At 37.7% G+C, this 25150-nt stretch overlaps 1 long non-coding RNA gene across 1 annotated transcript in view; it reads right to left on the minus strand.

Annotated features, from left to right (window-relative positions):
* Positions 1–25150, minus strand: part of LOC123606756 — a 92095-nt gene that overhangs the window by 43055 nt on the left and 23890 nt on the right. Inside the window, exons 2-3 of the long non-coding RNA XR_006716487.1 lie at positions 22422–22479; positions 21813–22093 (exon numbers count right to left, since the gene is read on the minus strand). This is a non-coding gene — a long non-coding RNA (uncharacterized LOC123606756). The remainder of the gene's footprint in view (positions 1–21812; positions 22094–22421; positions 22480–25150) is intronic.

The raw sequence follows: 25150 nt of genomic DNA on the forward strand, positions 1-25150 counted from the left end.
GAGAGTATAAAAAAGAGAAAATGATAAAGCCTGTGTTTTCAAGATATTATATACATGAAAGCAGAATTTTAAAGATGCAAAAGGAAACTGAATAAAGTCCATTTAGTAACTGCCACAGATAAATTGAAGTATGTTCATAGGAGAACTATCAAAAAATAAAATTGAACTATGCTATGTGAGAAAAGAAAGTGGACATATTAGTTTGCAGAAGACAATCTCAAGGGAATATGTGTTGGAAGGATTGTCATTTGTGGAGAGAATATTCTTATGGTTCCTTAAAGAACAAAACCCATGGGGGCGCCTGGGTGGCGCAGTCGGTTAAGCGTCCGACTTCAGCCAGGTCACGATCTCGTGGTCCGGGAGTTCGAGCCCCGCGTCGGGCTCTGGGCTGATGGCTCAGAGCCTGGAGCCTGTTTCCGATTCTGTGTCTCCCTCTCTCTCTGCCCCTCCCCCATTCATGCTCTGTCTCTCTCTGTCCCAAAAATAAATAAACATTGAAAAAAAAATAAAAAAAAAAAAAAAAGAACAAAACCCATGTATCTCAGTTGGCATACCAAATCCTGCACAATCGGATTCCAAACTACCTTTCCTACTTTATGTCTTTCTAATTGCAATCACACCAGCTCCAGGCAGCTTCTTTCTTACTTCTACATTTTCTATGAATAATTTTCTTATTTAGAATGTCTTACTCCTCTTTTCTGCCTAAACAGACATTTACTCATCCTTTAAAGATCATGATGGATTTCTAGAAAACCTCTAATCCTATTCTATGCCCACATCCTCATTGAAATGGCCCAAGAATACAAAAACAGAAATACCTTATACAAGCTAGAAGATCTTGATGTCTATTAGATATAGGGCAGGTAGGTCTGGGTAGAGAAGACACCAAAAACAACTTGCCACTTTCCTCCTTTAAGGTAGCTGGTATCACAAGTAGTAAGTAGAGGAGATATAAGATGTTTCTCATGGGAACAGACCTCCAAGGATCTCCTTTGTTGAGGTCCTAACAATACTCAAAAATAGGTTTGATTGTATCCTCAGAGTTCTTAAGCTACTATTCCAACTAGAAAGACAGTACTGAGCAAAAACATCAGTAATGAAGACGAGGCTTAACTGTATATGGAGAATACACAAAGCAGAAACCTTTATTTATTTATTCATTCATTCATTCATTCATTCATTCATTCATTTATATTGTTATTTTTTAAAATATAATTTATTGTCAAATTGTCTAACATACAATGTGTACAGTGTGCTCTTGGTTTTGGGGGTAGATACCTATGATTCATCGCTTACATACAACACTCAGTGCTCATCCCAAAAAGTGCCTTCCTCAATGCCCGTGACCCCCTTTGCCCTCTCCCCCATGCCCCCATCAACCCTGTTTGTTCTCTGTATTTAAGAGTCTCTTATGGTTTGCCTCCCTCCCTCTCTGTTTGTAACTATTTTTTTCCTCTTCCCTTCCCCCATGGTCTTCTGTTAAATTTCTCAAGTTCCAAATATGAGTGAAAACATATGATATCTGTCTTTCTCTGACTGACTTATTTCACTTAGCATAATACCCTGCAGTTCCATCCATGTTACTGCAAATGGCAGGATTTCATTCTTTCTCATTGCCAAGTAGTATTCCATTGTATACATAAACTACATCTTCTTTACCCATTCATCAGTTGATGGACATTTAGGCTCTTTCCACAATTTGGCTATTGTTAAAAGTGCTTCTCTAAGCATTGGGGTACATGTGCCCCTATGAATCAGCACACCTGTATCCTTTGGATAAATTATTAGTAGTGCTATTGCTGGGTCATAGGGTAGTTCTATTTTTAATTTTTTGAGGAACTTCCACGCTGTTTTCCACAGCAGCTGCACCAGCTTGCATTCCCACTACCAGTGCAAGAGGGTTCCCATTTCTCCACATCCATGCCAGCATCTGTTGTTTCCTGAGTTGTTAATCTTAGCCACCCTGACTAGTGTGAGGTGGTATCTGAGTGTGGTTTTGATTTGTATTTCCCTGATGATGAGTGAAGTTCAGCATCTTTTCATGTGCCTGTTGAACATCTGGATGTCTTCTTTGGAAAAGTGTCTATTCATGTCTTCTGCCCATTTCTTCGCTGGATTATTTGTTTTTAGGGTGTTGAGTTTGGTAAGTTCTTTATAGATTTTGGATACTAACCCTTTATCTGATATGTCATTTGCAAATATCTTTTCATGTTCCATTGGTTGCCTTTTAGTTTTGTTGATTGTTTCCTTTGCAGTGCAGAAGCTTTTTATCTTGGTGAAGTCCCAGTAGTTCATTTTTGCGTTTTAATTCCCTTGCCTTTGGAGATATATCAAGCAAGAAATTTCTGCGGCTGAGATCAAAGAGGTTGTTACCTGTTTTCTCCTCTAGGGTTTTGATGGTTTCCTGTCTTACATTTAGGTCTTTCATCCATTTTGAGTTTATTTCTGTGTATGGTGTAAGAAAGTGGTCTAGTTTCGGGGCGCCTGGGTGGCTCAGTTGGTTAAGCGTCTGATCAGGTCATGATCTTGAGGTTCATGAGTTCGAGCCCTGCATTGGGCTCCGCGCTGACAGCTCAGAGCCTGGAGCCTGCTTCAGATTCTGTGTCCCCCTCTCTCTCCATCCCACCCCTGCTTGTGCTCTTTCTCTGTTGTTCAGAAATGAATAAACATTAAAAAAAAAAAATTTAAGAAAGTGGTCCAGTTTCATTCTTCTGTATGTTTTCTGTCCAGTTCTCCCAGCACCATTTACTAAAGAGTCTGTCTTTTTTCCATTGGATACTCTTTCCTGCTTTGTCAAAGATTAGTTGGCCATACATTTGTGGGTCCAATGCTGGGTTCTCTATTCTACTCCATTTGTCTATGTGTCTACTTCTGTGCAAATACCATACTATCATGATGATTACAACTTTGTAACTTTGTAGTAGAGGCAAAAGTCTGGAATTTTGATGCCTCCTGCTTTGGTTTTCTTAGAAACCTCTATTTAGAAGGCTGGTCCATTATTTTACCTGATGTGCAGATGATAAAGCTAAAATAATAAAAGCAGTATGTTTTGACGTAACAATAATCAGAAAGCACTGTTTCAGAAACAAACTCAAATATAAGTTTTACTAACTTCTCTTAGCCTCAATTTCCTCAGCTGTAAAGCAGAGATGGTAATAGGATAATAGAGTTGACTTTTTAAGATAACACATATCAAATGTTTAACAGTAATTCTTGGCTCTAGAATTACTACAGTTTTTATAATTTTCCATCATCTTTTTAAAAAATGTTTATTTTTGAGAGAGAGAGCATGTGTGTGTGCTGAGTGAATGGGGCAAGGCAGAGAGAGAGGAGAGAGGGGAGGGAGGGAGGAAGGGAGGGAGAGAGAGAGAGAGAGAGAGAGAGAGAGAGAGAGAGGATCCACGTAGGCTCTGGGCTGATAGTATATAGCCCGATACAGGGCTTGAACCCACAAACTGTGAAACCATGACCTGAGTCAAAATCAAGAGCTGATGTTTAACCTACTCAGCCACCCAGGAGCTCCTCCATTATCATTTTAATATAATAAAAATTGGGATTTCAAAACACTTTGAAAATAATTCCACAACAATGTTGCAACAACAATGATTAAAAGTTTCAGAGAAAATAGAGCTTGACCATTACTTCCTGAACTGCTTCTTATAACTACTGATGAATAGTTAGTTACATAATATTCGCATGCAAAAAGCCTTATTTAGCAAGCACCAAAGACACAATGCATGAGGAAAATGTTACTTGATTTGCTACACAAAAATGGAAACAATTTTAATTAAAAAAAAATTAAGTGGCAAACAATGTGGGGAAAATAGTCTTGATATAAGTGGGAAGTTAAATATATTTAAAATATACAAAGCACTAACTACTCAGTAAGCAAAATATAAATACAATGATAAAAACATGGGGAAAAATTAAGTAATGCATGAATGCATTCAATAAATATTTACTGTATTCACTACTGCACTGGCAACTAGAATCTAGTAATAAAATGAGAGATACAGCATTTACCTGCATGTAGCTTATCTTTAGGAAAATTCACAAAAGCAAAACAGAAAAAAAAATATATATATATATATACATAAAATTTTTCCTCACTATAAACCAAAGACATGAAAATTAAATCAACATATACATTTTCACCCATCAAGTGGCCGAGTTTTAAAATATACAGGGGCGCCTGGGTGGCTCAGTCGGTTAAGTGTCCGACTTCGACTCAGGTCATGATCTCACAATCCGTGAGTTCAAACCCCGCGTCAGGCTCTGTGCTGACAGCTCAGAGCCTGGAGCCCGTTTCAGATTCTGTGTCTCCCTCTCTCTCTGCCCCTCCCCTGTTCATGCTCTGTCTCTCTCTGTCTCAAAAATAAATAAACGTTAAAAAATAAAATAAAATATACAATGTTGGTGACAAGATGTAGAAGTAGGTTCTCTGCTGGTGAGAATGTAAATTAAAGATACTTTTCTGGAGGGCAAGGGAAATTTTTCTTATGTGTTTAGAAAACCACATCATTAGTTTAAGAAATTTAAAAATATATTTATGGTTCTGTAAACACAGTTTAAGTAAGTTGTAATACTTGAAAATCAACTATTATAGAACTAAAAAAATAGGGTATCTTGTGAAGTGAAAAAATATTTGAAATCGCATTAAACAGAATAAATTGTTTATAGAACATTATAGCAAGTATTGTAGCAATTTCATTTTCCTATGAAAGTTTTTATACATGCATAAATACTGAAAAATGTTCACTAAAGTAGTAACTATTGTTATCCTTGAGTGAACATTTAATGTAACATTTTTATTTGTTTTATGCTTTCCATATTTTCCAATGATCTATACTGAATATGAATTTTATAATCAAGCAGAAAATCAGTGGGAAGAAAACATGAAGTGACCTCCTCCGTGAAGCCTTGTTCTACCTGCCTAATCAGAGTGGGCTGCTGCTTCCATTCTCAGCATTTTTGTTCTCGCTCACTTTAAACATGTACGAATTTTTTTATTTTTTAAGTTTATTTATTATTTCAGTAATCTCCACACCCAACATGGGGTTCAAACACATGACCCTGAGATCAAGAATCTATGCCCCTCCAACTGAGCCAGCCAGATGCCCCTAAGCATGTACTAATTCTTCATGGGCCTTTTTCTGATGAGGCTGAGCTCCTTCAGAGTGTAGTTATTTCATCTTTTTACTTTATCTTTTTCTTCCTCTTTATGTTCTTCAGTTACTAATTCAAACCCTGAGACAGAGTAGATGCTCTGTGTTATGAGTTGAATTATGCCCCCTAAAAGATATGGTGAAGTCCTAACCCACGGTATCACTGAAATAGTCATATTATGTAGAAACAGGGTCTTTGTAGATGTTAACTGTTAGGGTGGTATCAGGATGAGCCCTAGTCCAATAGGAGTGGTGTCCTTATAAGAAAAGGAGACGCAGGCACAGATTCACAGAGAAATACTCTACAATGACGGAGGCAAATACGGAAGTGATGCATCTATAAGCTAAGAAATGCCAAAAGTTGCTGGCAACACCAGAAGCTAAGAGAAGGACATAGAACAGATTTTCTCCTAGAGTGTTCAGAGAGGGTAGCCCTTCCAACACTTTGATTTGGGACTTCTAGCCTCCAGAAATAGAAGAGAACAAATATCTGTTGTTATAACCAATCCAGTTTGTGGTACTTTGTTACAGCAACCCTACCTAGGAAACTAATATGCTCAGTAAATAATTACTGGATTGCTTCTGCATAACCCCAGGGAGTTAATTGAGAACTGGTGGATGGATTTTACAAGGAGAAGATTCCTGCTGTATATTAGAAGGAATTTTCTTAGAGCCATAGTAGTTCATAGGTGGGATGACTACCTCAGGAGGTACTGAGTTAGCCCTTGTGCCAAGGAATATAAACCTCTGCCCAATAATACTTAATAAAACTGTACAAAGAAAATTCAAGCCATGGATAGTTATTTCAATACTGCTCTAAAATCCACGATTCTCAAATATGACATTAACAAAATAGCTAGCATCTACTTGGAAGTCTAGTCTTTGCAATCCAAGATCCACTGAAATGAATAAGATAAAGCAAGTTCTTGTGGTTTTAGTAGGAGCTGGTAATACTAGCACCAACTACTGGAATGTGAACAATGCTACGACTCTATAATCAAGTTCCCTGGGACAGCACATAATAGGTGTTCAATAAAAAATGATTTTCTTTACTTTAGCTTTTCCAGAAAGAAAAAAAAAAAAAAAACAAAAAACTATGAATGCCCTGAAATTTCCAAACTCAATACATTTAAAATAAATCTCTATATAAGATAAATTCATGCAATGCACGAAGTTCATTCTAAACACTTAGACTTAGTGGATCTGAGTAGAAAGGAATGCAATTTGTGCACAATTGTGACAAAATACAAGATTGTAACTGAAATAAACAAATATATACTGTCTTTATAATGAGTCAAAAATACTGCAAGGTGGAAAAGTGACATGAATTTTTTAAAATAAAAAAATTTATTGAAGTGTAATTAACATACAATGTTATATTAATTTCAGGAGTACAAAATAATGTTTCAATGAGTCCATACATCACTCGGTGCTCACCAAGATAAATGTGCTCTTTTTTAAAAAAATGTTTATTTATTTATTTTGAGAGAGAGAGAATCCCAAGCAGTCTCTGCACTGTGAATGCACAGCCCAATGCAGGGCTCAAACTCACAAACTGTGAGACGACCTGAGCCAAGATCAAGAGTTGGATGCTTCACCCACTGAGCCATGCAGGCACCCCCAAGATGAGTTATTTTTAACAACACATTTAAATTATTGGAATAAAAAATATTCTTTCTTTATTGTGCTTGTGGAGAAGAAAACATTGAATCAAAATATATTTAACTGTAAATGTCTGGTGACATAGAGGTTAAAACATCCTTCGAATAGGTAAGACAGCTGTAGCTCACTTTCAGTGCTTTTTGTGGACTATTATTTTCCGAAAACAAACCAAATAAAAACTCATCAATTTTATATGTATATGTGAATAAATACATATATCTGTATATGTATGTATATATCTAGATTTGTAAAGATTTATAAACTGTTGCAGTTTAGGGTATAGATTAAACACACATCCACACATGTATTTTTTCTCATTTATGATCCATCTCTGTTAGAACTGATTTTTAATAAAATGTTCCTATCTACCGAAATGTTACCGTTTTCCTCCTTACTGCCCCCTCCAGGTAAAATTTAGAAGCAAATGTCATATTACATAACATTTTTTGTGTTTTTTTTTTTACCCTAAATTGATAGTAATAGACAGTGAAATTATATCTAATCCCCAGCCCAAATAACTCCTGGGAAAGATTATATATATGTCCTGTGCAAAGATTAGTTTGTTGTTTCAACATTTTAAGAAACTACAGTCAGTTAGAAAAGGGTAGTGTATGATAAATGTTTATTTAAAATATGCCTCCAAACTGGGGTGGAACCCTGAAACGTTAAGTCTCCTTCTAAAATGTATACCTGAATTCACAAATCTTTCAGACTATGCCTGTACAGAGTTGATGACTCACGCAATTTGTTCAAATAGGCTTCTGTGGTACCTTTCCATGCTGCTCCAACAAAAATATTTTTAAGTGCAAGGGACCTTTTACTTGAGAACCTTTCTACACACTGAAAAGTTTATTTCAATAAGTCTGCCTTTTAGAACTAAATAAGCTGTGAAACCAAAAATGCAAAATAGACATTAAACACCTGTACAGTTTTTAGTTACATATTATTAATTACTTTTTTGAGAAGTTTCCTTAATGGAGTCTCCGTACTATCTGCTCTCAAAAAAAAAAAAAAAAAAAAAAAATCTGACAGCAGCACAGTACATGAAAATCCAGGTGAGGGAAAAAAAGATGGTTAAAGCAATCTGAGATCTCTATTAGAGTGTGAATTCCAGCATGCACTTACTGCACTGAGATGTTGGGGATACAGCAGGCAGATTTCGATATTCATTAGCTACCTGCCCTTGGGCAGTTTGCTTCATTTCCAGTAGTCTGTGCAAATTAGATAAGTAGTACCTACATGCTAGCCCTGTTGCAAAGTTAAAATTAGATACTACCCATAAGATGTCTGTCACCTGGGAACACTTAACAAATATTGACATTCTTTCCTTTTTTGCCGAATAATTGGGATAGGAGATACAGGAGGAATCAAAACAGCCTTAGAAATATTCATCATAGCATTTTGGCTTTTTCTTTCTTCAACATAATATGGGACAATTTATAGAGATGGTTTCAGGGAAGGCAGGGTACTGTCAGTGCCTTTCACTTATTTCATTTTTGGTAGAAATTATGTGACTACAAAATAGCATTTTCAGAGACAGGGATCTGAACTGAAGGATGAGTGAATGTGGTTGCGCTGAAATATTTCTTATTTCACAAATTTCAAGAGCACGTTCACACACAATCCCACTCACATCATTATGTATCTGCAATAACACATGGCTGTTTGAGGTGGAGCCAGGTGTATGGCCAAGCTTGGCCTAAGTACACATGGCAAACACAGCTTGGGTGATTTAAACCTCCATGTTTCCCAGTCATCTGATAGGCTCCCCGACAGAATGCTGTGGGTGGATGGTGTTGATGCCAGAAGAGGTAAGAGAAATAAAGACAAACTTCAGGGTATTATCATGGTTGGTTTCTCTCCAGTGCACGGGGGTCTCCACAAGTTTGATATTCATTCATTTATTCTTTCAACAAATATTAACTACCAAACTTATGCCCGACTTTGTATGGTTACTGACCAAAATATAGCAGTAAACAAAATGGATAATGCTCTTGCCATTAACAACATGGAGGCCACTCAGTCTAGCATTGGAAAGAAGATGAATCTTATAAGTACTTGTGAAGATGATTAGAATATTGCTAAAAAGGAAGAATGGATAGCCCCTTGAGCACAACACGAAAGATTTACAGACATCACTAGAAGATAGCTAAAATATCTGAGACAATTGTGTTTTTTCAATAAGATGATACATAAATGTGTGGCCACAGCTATCACTTAGAATAAATAGGTAAAATAAACTGAAAGAACCATTGAAAGATTTTCTGAATATAAAGCATTTTACATAATGAGTCTCATTTGGGTAATTCACAAAAGCCTGATGATTACCATTTATTTAGATGGAAATATAACTTGAAGAATTCCTTCCAGAGGATTCTAAGCACAGGAGTATCTTTAAGCTGGCCTTTTAGTGATAAAATATCCATATAATTTATCAAGGTATGATATATCTGATGTCTCTGTTTTCTGGTTTTAGGAATTAAATTGTCAAGCCTGTTAACTGACCTTAAAAGACATGACCTCAGACTCAAAATAATGAAATGCAGCCGGTAAAATTAAGAAAGATAACATAGGGGTGCCTGGGTGGCTCAGTTGGTTAAGTGTCTGACTTCACCTCAGGTCATGACCTCACAGTTTGTGACTTCAAGCCCCTCATCGGGTTCTGTGCTGACAGCTCAGAGTCTGGAGCCTCCTTTGGATTCTGTGTCTCCCTCTCTCTCTGCCCCTCCCCTGCTCACACTCTGTCTCTATCTCAAAAATAAATAAACATTTAAAAAACAAGATAACATAAAGAATGTTTAGGTATATTAACAACTAGTAGAGTGTCTTTCTGGGCAGAATAGGGATCAAGACATATTGAGTCTTTCTGTGGCTGTAATTCACAGGCTTGCTCTGCTGCTTTCTGCTAATCACTGAAAGGGCCTTAATTGGCTTTTGAGAAATTCCAGTCATTTCTTAGAGTTATAAAATGTTTCTTTTTCCTTCCATGTTGCCCAAGAAGAAAAAATATATTTGCATAAATTCATTCCTGTGTTGTCAGCATAAAGTCTTTACACAGCGTTTTTCCAATCAGAATGAAGCAATTTTCTGTATTATTTCCAAAATCAAGGACTCTTCTCTTCCTAAGATTTTTATTTCCAAAGTACTGCGGGGGCGGGGGAGCTAATACAGTTATCTAGAAACTTAATTTCATTTATTTCTCTCTTTCCACCTCCAGCCCCTCACACACCCATTTTGGATCATGCATTTTTCATATGTAACTTCTGAGAAAAACTATAACATAGTTTCTAAGTCCTGTTTTCAGACTCAGCATGTAAATCCTCTTACTTTCATCATTGCCTTCACCAAGCTTTCCAGATAATGAATATTTTATATTAAAAGTACAGATCATTGGACCTTAGTATATATTCAACTTCAGTTTTTTAAAGTTTCTTTTTTGTCAACTCAGGGCTCCTTTTTTTTTTCCTAACTTTTTAGTGAACTTTCTAATTTTGACATCTATGTAGAAAATGTATCTATTTTTGCCTTCTGTCTGTCTCACATTGTATTATTGGGAAAGAACTTTTCAGTATGAATTTTATGAGATCAAGTGGATGACTAATTCCTGTCACACTGTTGCAGGTAGGTTTCTTAACTCTTCCTCTTCTGACTTCTGAAGATATCCCCTACTCTGTGGTCTGCTGCTCAGCATCATCTGCTATGCAGAAAAGGCCTAACCAAGTCAAATACAGAGTTATTTTTAAAAATAATTACTTCAGGCAGGGGATTTCCTTGAGTGCAGGTAATGATTCTCTTTCTTGATCTAGGTTCTGGTTACATGGATATGTTTTGTTCACTTTGTGAAAATGCATCTAGCTATACACTTCTGATTTGTGCACTTATCTTTGATAAAAGGTTTGCTAAACAAAATATACTGCTTTAAAAATCACTTTTTAAGTTCAATTACACTGTGGCCTATTTTTCCATTGAGGTGTTCATCATTATTCAATCGGTCAACACGGGTTCTTCCAGTAACTCAGGCCAAAATCCTCAGGGTCATTCTTGACTCCTTTCTTTCCCATGCCCATGTCCCATCTGTAGGCAAATGCTGCCAACTGTATCATCAAAATAATCTGTAGTCCTACCACCTCTTCCCACTCCACTGCTACCCCACTAGCCAAGCCAACATCTTTTGCACAGCTTACTATAAATGGTCTCCCTGCTCCCACACTGCCCCTCGCCCCACATATAGGAGCCACAGATCCTATCCAATGTAAAATAAATTTTATCATTCTTCTGTTTCCAACCCTTCATTAGCTTCATGTTTTGCCCCCAAGTAACAGCCAAATCATTACTGTGGCTCACAGTGTCCTATACCATTGTCCTGAGGTGACTGCTCTGATGTCATCTTCTACCATTCACTCCTTCACTCACTCTTCACTCTGCCTCACCCCAGTGGCCTCCTTGCTGCTTCTCCAACACACTAGACAAGCTCCAGCACCAGGTTCCTTGCCGTTTCAGTTCCCTTCGTCTGAAGAGTTTTTTCTTAATTAATGTGTCTTGCTCTCCAAACCTTTGATCTTAACACAAATGTCACCTTCTCACTGAGACCCTCCCTGATGATCTTATTTAAAATCGCAATTGTCTCAGGGTGCCTGGGTGGCTCAGTTGGTTAAGCGTCCAACTTCGGCTCAGGTCATGATCTCGTGGTTTGTGAGTTTGAGCTCCACGTCAGGCTCTGTGCTGACAGCTTGCTCAGAGCCTGGAGCCTGCTCCAAATTCTGTCTCCCTTTCTCTCTGCCCCTGCCCCGCTCATACTCTGTCTCTGTTTCTCTCAAAAATAAATAAACATTAAAAAAAAATTTTAATTGCAACTGTCTCCATCCAGCATTTCTAGTCCCCTTCTCCTGTTTTCCTTTTAGATTTACAATCACTTAATATGCCAGATAGATAGATGTAGATAGATTAGATAGATAGGGATATGTATAGACAAGGTTGGCAAAAGATTGCTTTATATCTCTTGATAACCATGAGATTTACATTCCTGGAAAAAAATATGATTATTTAAAAACACTGTTAGCAAAAACAAGGTATCAAAAAAAGATAAATGATACGTTTTAAAAAGAATCAAAATAATGTTTCATGTGTAGATTTGAAACCTGGTAAATAGAAGTTATAGAAGGCATTTACTTCTGAAACAACCTAGATTAATCAGCAATAAAATTCCACCCTCAGGCACTCCCGATTTCCCTCAATTGTTCCCAAAATATTGCTGAGGCTTTGTCTTCTACTAGGTTTTCATTCCTAGGACAATTGTACTTGTTTATATTTTTTACTCAGCCCTTATTGAAATAAAGATTTTACATGCTTACATATGAATTATTTCCTGTTTCCCAATTAAAGGCGGGACTCTCTTGGTGTATCAGGAAGCCAATTTAGTGGGTTGTGGCAATGCTTTGATAATATAAATTAAAAAATAAAAACATTAGTGTGAATTCTAAATATCAAAGATAAATAATACTTTCCAAAACTTCTGTTTCAGGAGTGTGTGTGTGTGTGTGTGTGTGTGTGTGTGTGTGTGATGATGCTCAATAAATTTCCGAGTGAGGTTTGCAGTGAAAAAAGTTTGGAATACACTGTTGTACGCATATCTGCTGCCTCAAGCCACCCAGAAACTTGCACGACTTGTATCCGATGTTTGCTTTAACCTAGAAAATATTCCTACGTTTGTTTATTTGGGGATGAGAGATGATGAGGATTGAACATTTCTAGGAATCAAAAGGTTGTCAGCCACAAAATATATTATTCCCAGAAAGAAGATTTCAGTGGAACAAAGAGGTTACCCAGCAGCACCAAAGTGGTCACTGGCCAAAATGGTTATCAATGATTCAGTGCTTCCTTTTCTTGGATGACATCTCTCATTATAAATAGGGTTAAATGGGGGTGCCTGGGTGGCTCAGTCGGTTGAGAGTCCGACTTTGGCTCGGGTCATGATCTCGCGGTTGGTGAGTTCGAGCCCTGTGTCGGGCTCTGTGCTGACAGCTCAGAGCCTGGAGCCTGCTTCAAATTCTGTGTGTGTGTGTGTGTGTGTGTGTGTGTGTGTGTGTGTGTGTGTGTCTTTCTGCCCCTCCCCCGCTCACACTCTCTCCCTCTCTGAAAACTAAAAGAACATTAAAAAAAATAAATAGGGTTAAATAATATATTTTAAAATCCCAAGCACAATATGAAATATTGTGCATCCATTTGCTTCAGTTTTTGGAGAGGACTATATAATTCTACAGCATTCTGTATTTGTTTCTGACCTCTGATCCAAATTCACACTCTCTTCCCTTCAGTCCATGATTAACAGGAGTGGTTCAGAAACAAAATATAAACAAAACACCTCATAGGTCTCTAACATATCATAGTACCTTATCTCCACCCCAAATCCAACCCCTTTACAGCAATACAGAAGCACAATGAGGTTGTCTCAATTGACGGATCAGCTACCTGTTTTCTTTGTCCTATATTACCTGTATTAGATTATATATAACAAAAAAATAACATTGACCTAGGTCTATTTAGGATAAATCACATGGAATAGCCATTATTTGACAATTCTACAAAAAAAAGGAGTTTTAGGGAGTTCAAATGAATAGACTAGACATATGGTGGGAGTCTATTGAGAAATTTTGTTCAGTAATTTCAAAGTCTGAATAGTGACGTTCAAATGATCTAGTAAGAAGATAACTCCATAAGGATGTTTTATGACTTCATGAAATTAGCACTTAATAAATTTCTGTTATTATTCATCTCATTAATACTGTAAACACTTAATGAGCACCTCTGGTATGCTCAGACTCTTTTTTAGTTATTCAGGATAGAAAGGTGAATAAGACATAACTCCTGAATTTAAGGAACTTTCAGTCTGATGGCTTGTATTCCATTTGAATTTGAGCGGAAGCATTCAAATTCTAAGGCTGCCAAATAATTATTATATTGAAAAATCTATTTTCCATTTTTCTAATTAAGTGTAATTTTTTGTTTAAAAAAATAGCATCTGCTCATTACTAAAGAAATATTACAGACACGTGTTAAGTTAGAAAGTAGACATCCTGTATTGGTGTCGCCTACTATTCAGAATTATGAGGCATTTCAATGTGACCATATTCTAGACAGTGCTAAGGAATCATTAAGTGGCTATTTTGTAATAAGAATTTGGAGGTCTTGTCTGGATAAAATGCAAATAAGAAAGGAAACAAAGACAACTTAGAGGCCCCATGCTGTCAAAATGCAAATATGGCCAAGGAGTCCTGCGATATATATCCCACACATGTAAATATATATTGTATAAATATACATAACAAAGAAAGTCCAAAGACTCCTGTCAGACAAACCTAAAAGAAAGGAAGATTTCCTGAATAAACATGAAGAACAAAGAAATCCCAAATGAAAAAAACAAACAAATTATTCAGAGGATTTCTAATAAAAGAAGTGAAAATTTAACTAATGGCATATGTCAGTCTGATGATTTTAGGCCTGACTCTTGCCATCCTGACATCAAGTAGCAAAGGATTAAAAAGCCAAAAGCCCCTCAGCAAATTCAGCCAGCAGGGCCTTCGACGGAATGTCTCCACTCTCTCAGAGCCATCTGGGTCCAGAAGCCACCTACTTCTTCTAGCCTTCTCTGGGACAGACAGCGCAGTGGGGACCAGCAGTGGTGAGGTACCAAGGGAACACTTAAAAGAGTTTATTCCAGGGGCGCCTGGGTGGCTCAGTCAGTTGGGCGTCCGACTCTTGATTTTGGCCCAGGTCATGATCTCATGGTTCATGGGTTCAAGCCCCATGTCCAGCTCTGTGTGATAGAGTACAGCCTGCTTAGGATTCTCTCTCTCCCTCTCCTCTGCCCCTCCCCTACTCACGCATGCGTGATCTTGCTCTCTCTCAAAAGTAAATAAATGAAAAAAAGAGCTTGTTCCAGAGCATGCACTGTATAAACCCATCGGCATTCCTTGACAGCAATAAATAAATTGTCTCTAGGACTAGGGTAAAAGAATAGAGGGACTATAATAGTGAGAAGTCAAACTATCTGCAATAGTAGTTTTCAAGCTTTTGGTCTCAGGACATCTCCATAGTCTTAAAAAATTATTAAGGATGCCAAAGAGCACATTTTAAAAGGGTTATAACTATTGATATTTACTAATTACAAATTAAAATGGAGACAAGTTTATATACAAGTTTGTTAAAAAATAGCAATATATGTTGACAAATATTTTTATGAAAAATAACTGTTGAGTGACATGCGTCCACAGATGTCTCATGCTCCAAGACAACTTGTTATGTATATCAAGAAGCCAATGCTCTGACAGCTCATTATTTACGTTTTCTCATGGTTTAATGGGCAGCAAGTAGCCTTGTGGGGTAAACTAGGGTCTCCCTCCAGGACAAAAAGCAGGCTTGCTGACTGCCAGCTATGAACGGCAGGTTCCCCAAACTCAGCCTCTCTCTCCTGTCTGCAACCCACTGTGTGTACAGGCATCCATCTAGGCCTGTCTGTGCTGACCCTGAGGAACTGGTACTCACTGGGAGAAACTGATGTAAACATACCGACACTCTGGCTACTGGTTTTGCTGAGAATAATAAAATCTTTTGATTCTGACACAGGAGTCTCTTGTCTCCTGGCAGCCTCCATTAAACTGTGGTAAGCTAATTTGTTAGCTTTCAAGTAGAGTAAAACCTTAGACCCTTTATAGTTCTTGATAATCACAACCAAAAAAGGCAATGAAAACAGCAGTATTAACATTTTTGTAAATCTCTAATGTCTGATTTAATAGAAGAAAGATTTCTCATCTGATTCAATCCTTGCAATATATCATCTTGGCTAAAATTTATCCAGAAAATCTGGCCTCACACAGACATGTAGCTGGAAAAGAGACAACTCTGTTGACCTCCTAAAAGGATCTCAGGATCCCAGTGGTCCTTGGACCACACTTAGAGAACCAATGAGCCATGACTATGCAGCCGACTACACTACAATAATTTTACCACAGAATAGTCTGTGTTTACATGACTCACCCATTCCACAAAATTCTTGCTTTAGAAGATGAAGCTGTAAATACGTTAGAATTATTTGTTTCGCTACTGTTATTGTTGCTTTTACTATTTGTTGTTTATTATTTGCTATAAGAACTTTCTGAAAATCCATTTATCCAAGTAATCAGCCATTAAACTTGCCCTCATCTGAGTAATAGATCATTCATCAGTCTCATCAAAGATTGTTTATTCTTCAAGGCTAACTTCAAAATCTGTGTTGCTGGGTCCATCAATCCTAAACTATTATTTCATAAACCTTGCCCAATCCCAACAGCCCTCCTGCCACATTGAAAGACCTGTCTTAAACAAGACTCTTCAACTCCAACAAATACCTGCCTTTGACTTCCCCTTCCTGAGACACTTCTGAAGCACACTGTCAATATGATGATGTTCCTTAATGCAATAAGCGATAACTTGCTCTTCCTTCATAAAAAGGTTAGTTTGGTAGGTTTTATAAGGTATTGTTAATTGACAATCTATTTCTTATATAGATCATTGCTTCTCCAATAAATGAATCTCTGTTCTGAAAAAGTAAGCATCAGATGTGCTTAACACAATCTTTTCTGCACACATTAGGAAAAGAAAGTTCTGGGGTCTTTCATCACATGGAGAAATGTTGGTATTCAATCTACCATTAAATCATATAAAATTAGGGTTGTCAGATCTAGCAAATAAAATATAGGAAACTCAGTTAAATTCTAATTTCAGTAAAATAATGAATAGTTTTTTAGTACAGGCATGTCCCAAATATTGCGCTGGGCATCCTGTGTTTTATCTGGCAACTCTACCTAACACATGTGTGGCAGGACTTGTGGTTCTACTTTAACAATACACATCCTCCAATTGCTTATTATTTGTGATCCTGAACGATCTTAATGACTTTACAAAACTGAATTCAATAATTATTTCAGGTTATTTACTTTAGGTTGGTAGACAAATTACAGATGAAGTACGGAGAGAACAAAATTCTAATGTAGTCAAAAAAAACCCTCTCACTCTGTCAAAGAATCTTAAACCTTTTACTTAAATCATTGAGCACCAAATTTTAAGGTTTCAGCTACAACTGCAGGCTAAAAAGCTATTTGTCACCCTACTATAAAAGCTGGATTCAGTCATGGGCTTGCAGACACTATACATAGTACATAAGAAAGTAAGCGGAGAAACAGGCAAGCACAGGGGATGCCAAAGATGACATTATTATAATAACAAGTGTCAAAGTTTTTAGTTTTTAATAGACCCCATATATTTGAAATGGTACAATCCTTAGTCTTTGGATTTCAGAGCATAAATGTTTTACATTTAATGCTCAACCCCACACAGATATCCAAAATTTGTTGTTTATTTTTATTTTTTATTTTAAGGAGAGTGAGGGAGGGGGAGAGGGGGCAGAGGGGGAGAGAGAAAGGATTTTTAAGCAGACTCCACACTCAACATGAAGACCGACACAGGGCTCGATTCCACAACCCTGGGATCATGACCTGAGCCAAAACCAAGAGTCAGACGCATAACCCACTGAGCCACACAGGTGTCCCCATCCAACATTTGTTAAGAGCATCTAATGTTCAAGGTGAATGAAGAACAAGAACAATCTTCAAACTACTCTGCTATGGTCCTATAATTTTGCATAACTAAAGCTTTTTAAGAATTAATTTTTTGTGTATTAATAGCATCATGCCATAAAGGAAAATATACCAAACTGAGAGGCAGAAGTCTTGGATACTTTAGTCTCAGGCATACAACTATTGTTCTTCAATTTTGGGCAATTTAGTTCCTGTGTTAGTTTGCTAGGGTTGCCATAACAAAGTGGCTTAAGCAACAGCAACTTATTTTCTCACAGTTCTGGGAGATACAAGTCCCACATCGAGGTGTCTGCAGAGGTAGTCACCTCTGAGTCCGTTCTCCTTCACTTGCAGATGGCTGTGTTCTCCCTGTGTCTTCACATCATCTTCCCTCCATATATGCCTGTTATAGACTGAATGTGCACCCCCAAAATTCATATGTTGAAATCCTAATCCTCAATGTGATGATTTAGAAGGAGGGGCCCTGGGGAGGTGATTAGGTGATGATGGTGTTGCCTTCATGAATGGGGTTAGTGCCCTTATAAAAGAGACCCCAGAGAGCCTTTGCCCCTTCCACCATTGAGGACAGGGCCAAAAGACAGGCTGTTTATGAACCAGAAAGCTGGTCCTCACCAGACACCAAATCTGTTGGCACCCTGATCTTGGAGTTCCCAGCCTCCAGAACTGTGAGAAATAAATTCTGTTGTTTATAAGCACCCAGTCTATGATACTTTTCTTATAGCAGCCCAAATGCACAGGACAATGCCTATGTCCAAACTGCCTCCTAGAAGGACACATTTCATATGGAATTACCCTATTAACCTTATTTTTTTAATGTTTATTTTTTGAGAGAGAGAACATAAACAGGGCAGGGGCAGGGAGAGTGAGCTCGATGCCAGACTCGAACTCACGAACCAAAAGAACATGACCTGAGCCAAAGTCAGCTGCTCAACCAAAGGAGCCACTCAGGCCCTCCACTAATGACCTCATTTTAAATTAATTACCTCTTTAAAGATCGTGTCTGAGTTAGGACTTCAATATATTAATTTGCAGGGACACAATTCAGCCCATAACTGTTCCCATTTCTGATAAGGATATTGGAATTGATCATTTCTAAAGTCTGTGATTCATACCATATATTCTACATCAGATTACCTGTTACATTTTATGGACTACAAAATTAAAACTAGTGGGTATAAAGCTCGAGAAAACTAATATTCATCAATGGAAATGTCTGAAATCATGCCATTATAATGTTAATGAATACCACAGATGGTAAATGTTCATTTGAATTTCAAATAGTTGTAGCTTTTCAAGTGTACTGAAATGATTCAGCAAAATCTGCATGGTAGAAAAAAATGTAAATAATTGTCTTTCTCTTATTCCAGTAGAACCTAGGAGGACATTCTGCAAATATCTATTGAAATTTCCATGGATTGATACTATCAACAAAAGGCTTTTTACTGAGGCTATGAAAATTAGTTAAGTGTATACCATGGTCTATGGTTTGAGGATATAGGCAGAGACTTGTAGTTGCACCTCTTGTTGTTTTCTTTTTCATTTCTTTTTTTTTTCCTGTAGTGATTTTACAGCTAAATTGATAGCATAATGTTTTCTAAGGATCTTTATTCCCATATTCACCTGGAGAAACTCAAAGGGAAAGGCATCTATAACATCTCTATGGTAGATTCAAAGGCTCCCAAAATTCTTAAGATGCATTTTGGTCATAGCCACAGAACCATGAATGCCTTCAATGAGAAGTAATCTATACCAGTGCATAATAAAATCGGTCACATAGAATGATCTGAGGAGTACCTTTAAATAAGATTATTCAGGCTTCATTGTAATACATGTAGATTCAGTATGTCTAGGATAGAGCCCATGAGTAAAATTTTTGACAAAGACATTGCACCCTGATACACACACTCCCCCACCAAGAAGATTTTTATGTAGCTGATCCACCTACGTTTGGCAATTGTGGACAAACAGAACCCTGGATCTCACAGACCTTGGAATCTACTATACGACCCCTTCAATCCCTGAAGCATTGAAATGGTTTGGTTTTACTCTCTATGTTTATACTCTCTAATGTGTTTATGAAATCCTATTCCTTAACAATCAAGGAACATTAAGTCCCCAGTTAAGTGTGATAACTGCTTACATGAATTTGAAGAGAAAAGAGCTAAGATTATCTTCTTGCCTGGCCTTTCTTTCGGGTGCCATTTTCTCTGTCTTGTACCACTGGTTTGTACGAAACAATTCTGGCAGATTTTGAAACTTAGTGAACACACCATCTCGTTCACTAATACAGGTTTTTTCTGCCTTTGCCTTTGACTATATTATTTTACAACACAGTAAAGATACAAGTTAATTGTAGAAAACTATTAGTAATGAGAATAATTTCTGTCCATAGGAACACAAATTTTGTCCAGTGGAGTGCCATTGATTATTGTCCTGTGAATACTGACCAGTTTTGCCAGTTTGCATCCATTTGTAAAAATCGTCTCAGCATTCCTTACCTGATAATAAATATATGAGCTCTCATTTCTCATTAATTAATGAGTTAAACAAAAATTTGACAGATACTAACTTGTACAAGAATTATGACCACAACTACTTTTAAAATTTATCCTTTAACCTGTTCATTAAACAAATATTTATTGACTATATATGAGTACACATTTGCTAGGATAGTAAACAAAAGAGACACAGCCCTTGTTTTTATAGAATATACAGGTTAAAGAAAGGAACAAAGAAGGAAACAGGTTTTAAATGAGCAGGCAATTATAGTATAGTGTCTTTGTGGTGGGCGCCCTCTGTTATAGCTTCCAAAGATCCCAGTATACTGCTAATCTGCTCTTATGTCGTCCCCTCCCTTTGAGTATGGGTTGGATTTATTGATTTGTCTTCAAGAAATAGAACCAAACAGAACAGAATAGAGGGGATGGCATGTAATTTAATTTCCAAGACTGAATTCTAAAATATTATAAACTCTGTGTTGAGGACCCCTTCTGGTTCTCCTGCTTGCTTGTTCTTAGGGAATTGGCTGCCATGCTGTGAGCTACACTATGAAGTGTCTCATGTGGCTGAGAACTGAGGTGTCCAACCAACAGCCACATGAATGAGTGTGGAAGCACATCTTCCCACAGAAACACCTGGAGAGGACTGCAGCCCCAGCCAACCCCTTAACTGCAAACCTGTGAAAGACCCTGAACCAGAGGCCCCTGGATTCCTTTACTCACAGTAACTGTACCATAATGAGTGTTATTGTTTTAAACCATCACATTTAGGATAAATAGTTACACAACAAGAGATAACTATTATAGTCTTTTTCTTGGCAAACCATTAGAATAGTCTAACACAAATGCCCCAAAAGGAACCACAAAGCTTAGGGTCAGCTTGGGGATCTTACATCTAACATTGTTACCCTTAAGCCTAATTGTCCAGGAATTAGTTTCAGAGTATCCAGGTCCCGGTGAACCAACACTGGTAACTGCAGACACAACAGCACACATATCCAGAAAGAAAGAAAAAAAAAAAAAAAGGTGATCCTATGGCAACTTCCAATGTATTTTATTAAAAATCCCTTTGACAAGCTGTATGTAATAGCAAAAGACATTCCAGATTCTACCCATATGTCTATCCCAAGATCTAGAAAATTCTATTTCAGAGGAAACACTGGTCCTCCTGTGCTAATGCAGAGGAAAGGTTGTTTGTTGGCATTTGCCAAGTATAGGCTAATGCCCAGGAAATTTGTCATAAGGCTATCCATAATGTAGCCCCTTTCCCAATATAAAATTAAATATAAAATAATCGATCAACAACTCAAAACATTTAAATATCATTGAACTAGGGGCACCTGGCTGGCTCAGTTGGAAGAGCATGCAACCCTTGATCTTGGGGTGGTGAGTTTGAGCCTCATGTTGAGTGTAGAGATTACACACATACACACATACATACATACATTTAAAAAAAGTATTTAAAAAGTATTTTAAAAAATCGTAAAAAAAAAATCTTTGAACAAAATTTAGTAATATATATTTGGTTGCCTCCTGAGTGGAAAAACCCAGAGGACCAGAGAATAGGAGCGAGAGGAAAAATTCATCTCAACAGTGTATTTGTTGGTAGTTTTAAATTCTTTATACTCTATATAGATATTATCTAATCAAAGTGTTACTCATTAACTAAAATGTATACACTCTGAATCATATTAATATTGCGCAATTTATCTTTCCCTTTCAGTTTTATGATTCTCAACATTTCTTTTTTTCTGCCTTAGAAGGGAATACTAATGCTAAACATTTTTTTTTTCAAAAGTAGTACAAGTACCAGTTTTACACTCCAAAGATATGGCTGCTCCCAACTGCAGTTTTACCTCTAATTTGACTGAGTGTTTCACCCAGCTTCGATCATCTGTGCTCAGGAAAGACTTCACCTCTCTTTGGTCTCCTAGAGAGGAGAGCAAACAATGAAACTTCCCACCAGCTTTCAAGCAACTACTTCTTATTAGCTATAGCTTTAGGCAGGTCATCTTAGGTCTGCACCCAGGACACATCTGGATGCCTCCTCATTCAGTCTCTCCAAGACTGGTGGATTGCTGGGATGTGAGCTGCCCTGATATTCTGTCCTTGTTCTTGGAATTTCATAATAGGTCCTCTTCATTGAAGAATCAGAGTAAGAAAGGAGAAGGGGGAAAAACAGGTAACAAAACTTAAAATACAAAAAGCCATTTAGGAATGCCTGGATGGCTCAGACGACTTCTGCTCAGGTCATGATCTCCCGGTTCGTGGGTTCGAGCCCTGTGGCGGGCTCTGTGCTGCCAGCTCAGAGCCTAGAGCCTGCTTCGGATTCTGTGTCCCCCTCTCTCTCTGCCTCTCCCCCACTCACACTCTGTCTCTCAAAAATAATTAAAAAAAAAGCCATTTAAATTGTCCTTAAACCCAGATAATAGTAGCAGTTATTTCAATGAGCTTAGGGTTCTTACCTCTGCTGAATGATTAGTGGAAATTCTGTGTCTTCAGAAATACTGAAGCCATCATATCCTAGATTCAGACAAAACAAAATTTTCAACTGATATACAGCAAATTAACTCCCAATTAACCAGGACATACCAAAGGTTTTCTACTTTTACTAAAAAAGAACCAAATGAGGTCCTGGCCCTGTAACAGATATGGTATTTGTACTGTAGGGATATCTGTTGGTCTGAGAAGATCTGCTTCTAGCTTCGGTGGAGAGGGAAGAGGTCCTGAGAGGGGGTAAAATGAAAGGGAAGCGATGAAGGTGGGCCAGGCTCTCCACCGGCTTCTTCACAGAAGAGCCCTCTGCCTTGATGCCCTGATGCTGGGAAAGCACTCACCTCCACACTCCATCAAAGACCTTGTTTGTCTTTGCTTCTTCTGTTTCCCACCTTCTCCTACTTCTTGACCTTTCATTTTAAACTCATAGGCTTTATTTTTATTTCTAATCTAGGCTCTCTTAATAGGTATGTTCTTCATTGCTCTCCTAGCTGGATTTCTGCTCTTCACTTTACCTACCAAGCTGTGTGACTCTGGGCAAAGTACCTACTCTTTCTGTGCCTTCCTTTCCTTGCTATAAAATGGAAATAGTAACGGTCCTGTCTCACGATATTATTGAGAGAATTAAATGAGTTAGAAGAGTCACCTTTCTTAGAATAGTGTCTGATATGATATGAAGGATATATGGGGCAGATGTTATTTTTATAGAAAGTTTTACTTATTTTCCCCTTATTCTATTTTTAACCTTCAGTTTATTTTATTGTATTTTAATTTTAGCATTATCTTAGTTCTTTTTCTTACTTTTAGGTTTCTCTATAAATTTAAATCATTATGCTTAATTTTTTCAACTGTCAGCATTCTATAATTGTACACTTCAAGGACTAGTTTAAGCCTGTCTTTCACTTGAGTTTGGATGACCCTCTTTGTTCTCCCATTTCTTCTTTTTGGTTGAATTGAATGGTGGTAATGATTTTTAATGACATGTCTTCATTACAGGAAACAAGAAGTGAGTCTAGAGAAGTGGCTACCAAACTTCAATGTGTCTTAGAATCACCGAGAGGGCTTATAAAACACAGATTGATGGCACCAGCCCCTAAGGTTTTGATTCATTGGGTCTGGGGTAGGGCCTGGGTGATGCTGATGCTGTGAGTTGGGGATCACATTCTGAGAACCACTGATCTGGAAAAGTGTGAATAGGGATAGAGTCCTTATTATAACTAATAAAAACCCTTCCCATGCATCCTAACCCACTTTCACTATGTGCCCACATGCTTTATTGGATTTTCCCCAACACATTCTACTCCCTGCTCAATATAAACTTTTCCCAAGGCCATTACCATCCTCCCTCCCCTGTATATGGGTCATTAATTGACCAACAAGGTGACTTATTAAAATATTACACTAAATACACACACACACACACACACACACACACACACACACACACACACACACCCCACACCATTCTCCTTAAGAGAAAATATATAAGTCAGAATCCATGATTTCTAAAATATACAATAATTGGGTTTTAGGCACATCTTGGCAATTCCAGGAGGGAAGAGCAAGGTGAGCCAACCTTACACCCAAGATCCTTCTGAGAAGCCAAGAGTAATGGAGCTCTCAGAGGCCCCACCGGGGTCCTGGGACCTGGAAGTCAGAGTCTTGTCACTGCTTTCAAAATATTCACTTCCAATATAATTTGGGGAGAATAAGGGCAAAGTCCTGCCATAGCTCATCTCTGTCCTCTCCTCTTTCCCCCAGGATAATGGTTTCCCTGTAGTGCATGTACACAATCCCATACATGTTTGTATAATTTTATTTTCTGTGTGTCTAACAATATATAACATTAATATTCATTATATATTTACATACTTTGTATCTTTTTTCAAACTTTCTGATCATGATCTTTGTCTCCCATCTATGATTATTACCTTGTCCCCAACCCCTTCAGTCCTCCAAATTCTTAAAGTAAAGCGTTATGGCTGGGCTGGGCTTTTCCAGGCTTTTTTCCTTGTTCATAGAGGGTACAGGATGCTATCCTATGAAAACTAGAGTCCCTCAAAGGGTATTTTATCAAATTTGGATCTAAGCCACTGATAACTCTGATAATGACAATTGCCCTCTTTGCCCCAAATCGCCTGACTGCTTTATGTCTTGCACTGAAAGATTTTCCCATTGAAAGGATTCTTCCCCAATACTAAATAATCTGTCTTCTTCCTGCCTCTCATATCCTGCCATCTTTAACACACTGCAAAGTTTCAGAAAGTGGGAGGGGACTTAGCTGTCTCCCGATAGATCTAACCCACTGCCTGACTCCAGCCATTTTACCACCAACCCCTAATCCAGTGGGGATTAATGGTCAGTCAGAAATTTCGCAGACTCATCCACCATTCTTGACTCAGATGGGCTCAGCTGGCTGGAGGTAGAGTGTACTGCTCTACAGGAAATGGCACTCTAGCAACCCATGAGCCATGAGCTCCACAGCACGACCAATGAGTGGTGGGAGTCCTGGAGCACAGTCTGCATCCTCCAAGAATCCTCTCCTGCATTTTGGCTGGTTGGGGGCTTTTAATGTTAATTGCCTGTTAGAATTCCGCATTGTTCATTAATTTTTCTATATTTGGCCCTTTGGGTCTTTTAATTCTCTAACCATTACTTTTTTTTTTTTTTTTAAGTTTATTTATTTATTTTCAGAGAG

This window comes from Leopardus geoffroyi, chromosome A2, assembly GCF_018350155.1.
Source record: "Leopardus geoffroyi isolate Oge1 chromosome A2, O.geoffroyi_Oge1_pat1.0, whole genome shotgun sequence".
In the NCBI taxonomy this organism is placed as follows: Eukaryota; Metazoa; Chordata; class Mammalia; order Carnivora; family Felidae; genus Leopardus; species Leopardus geoffroyi.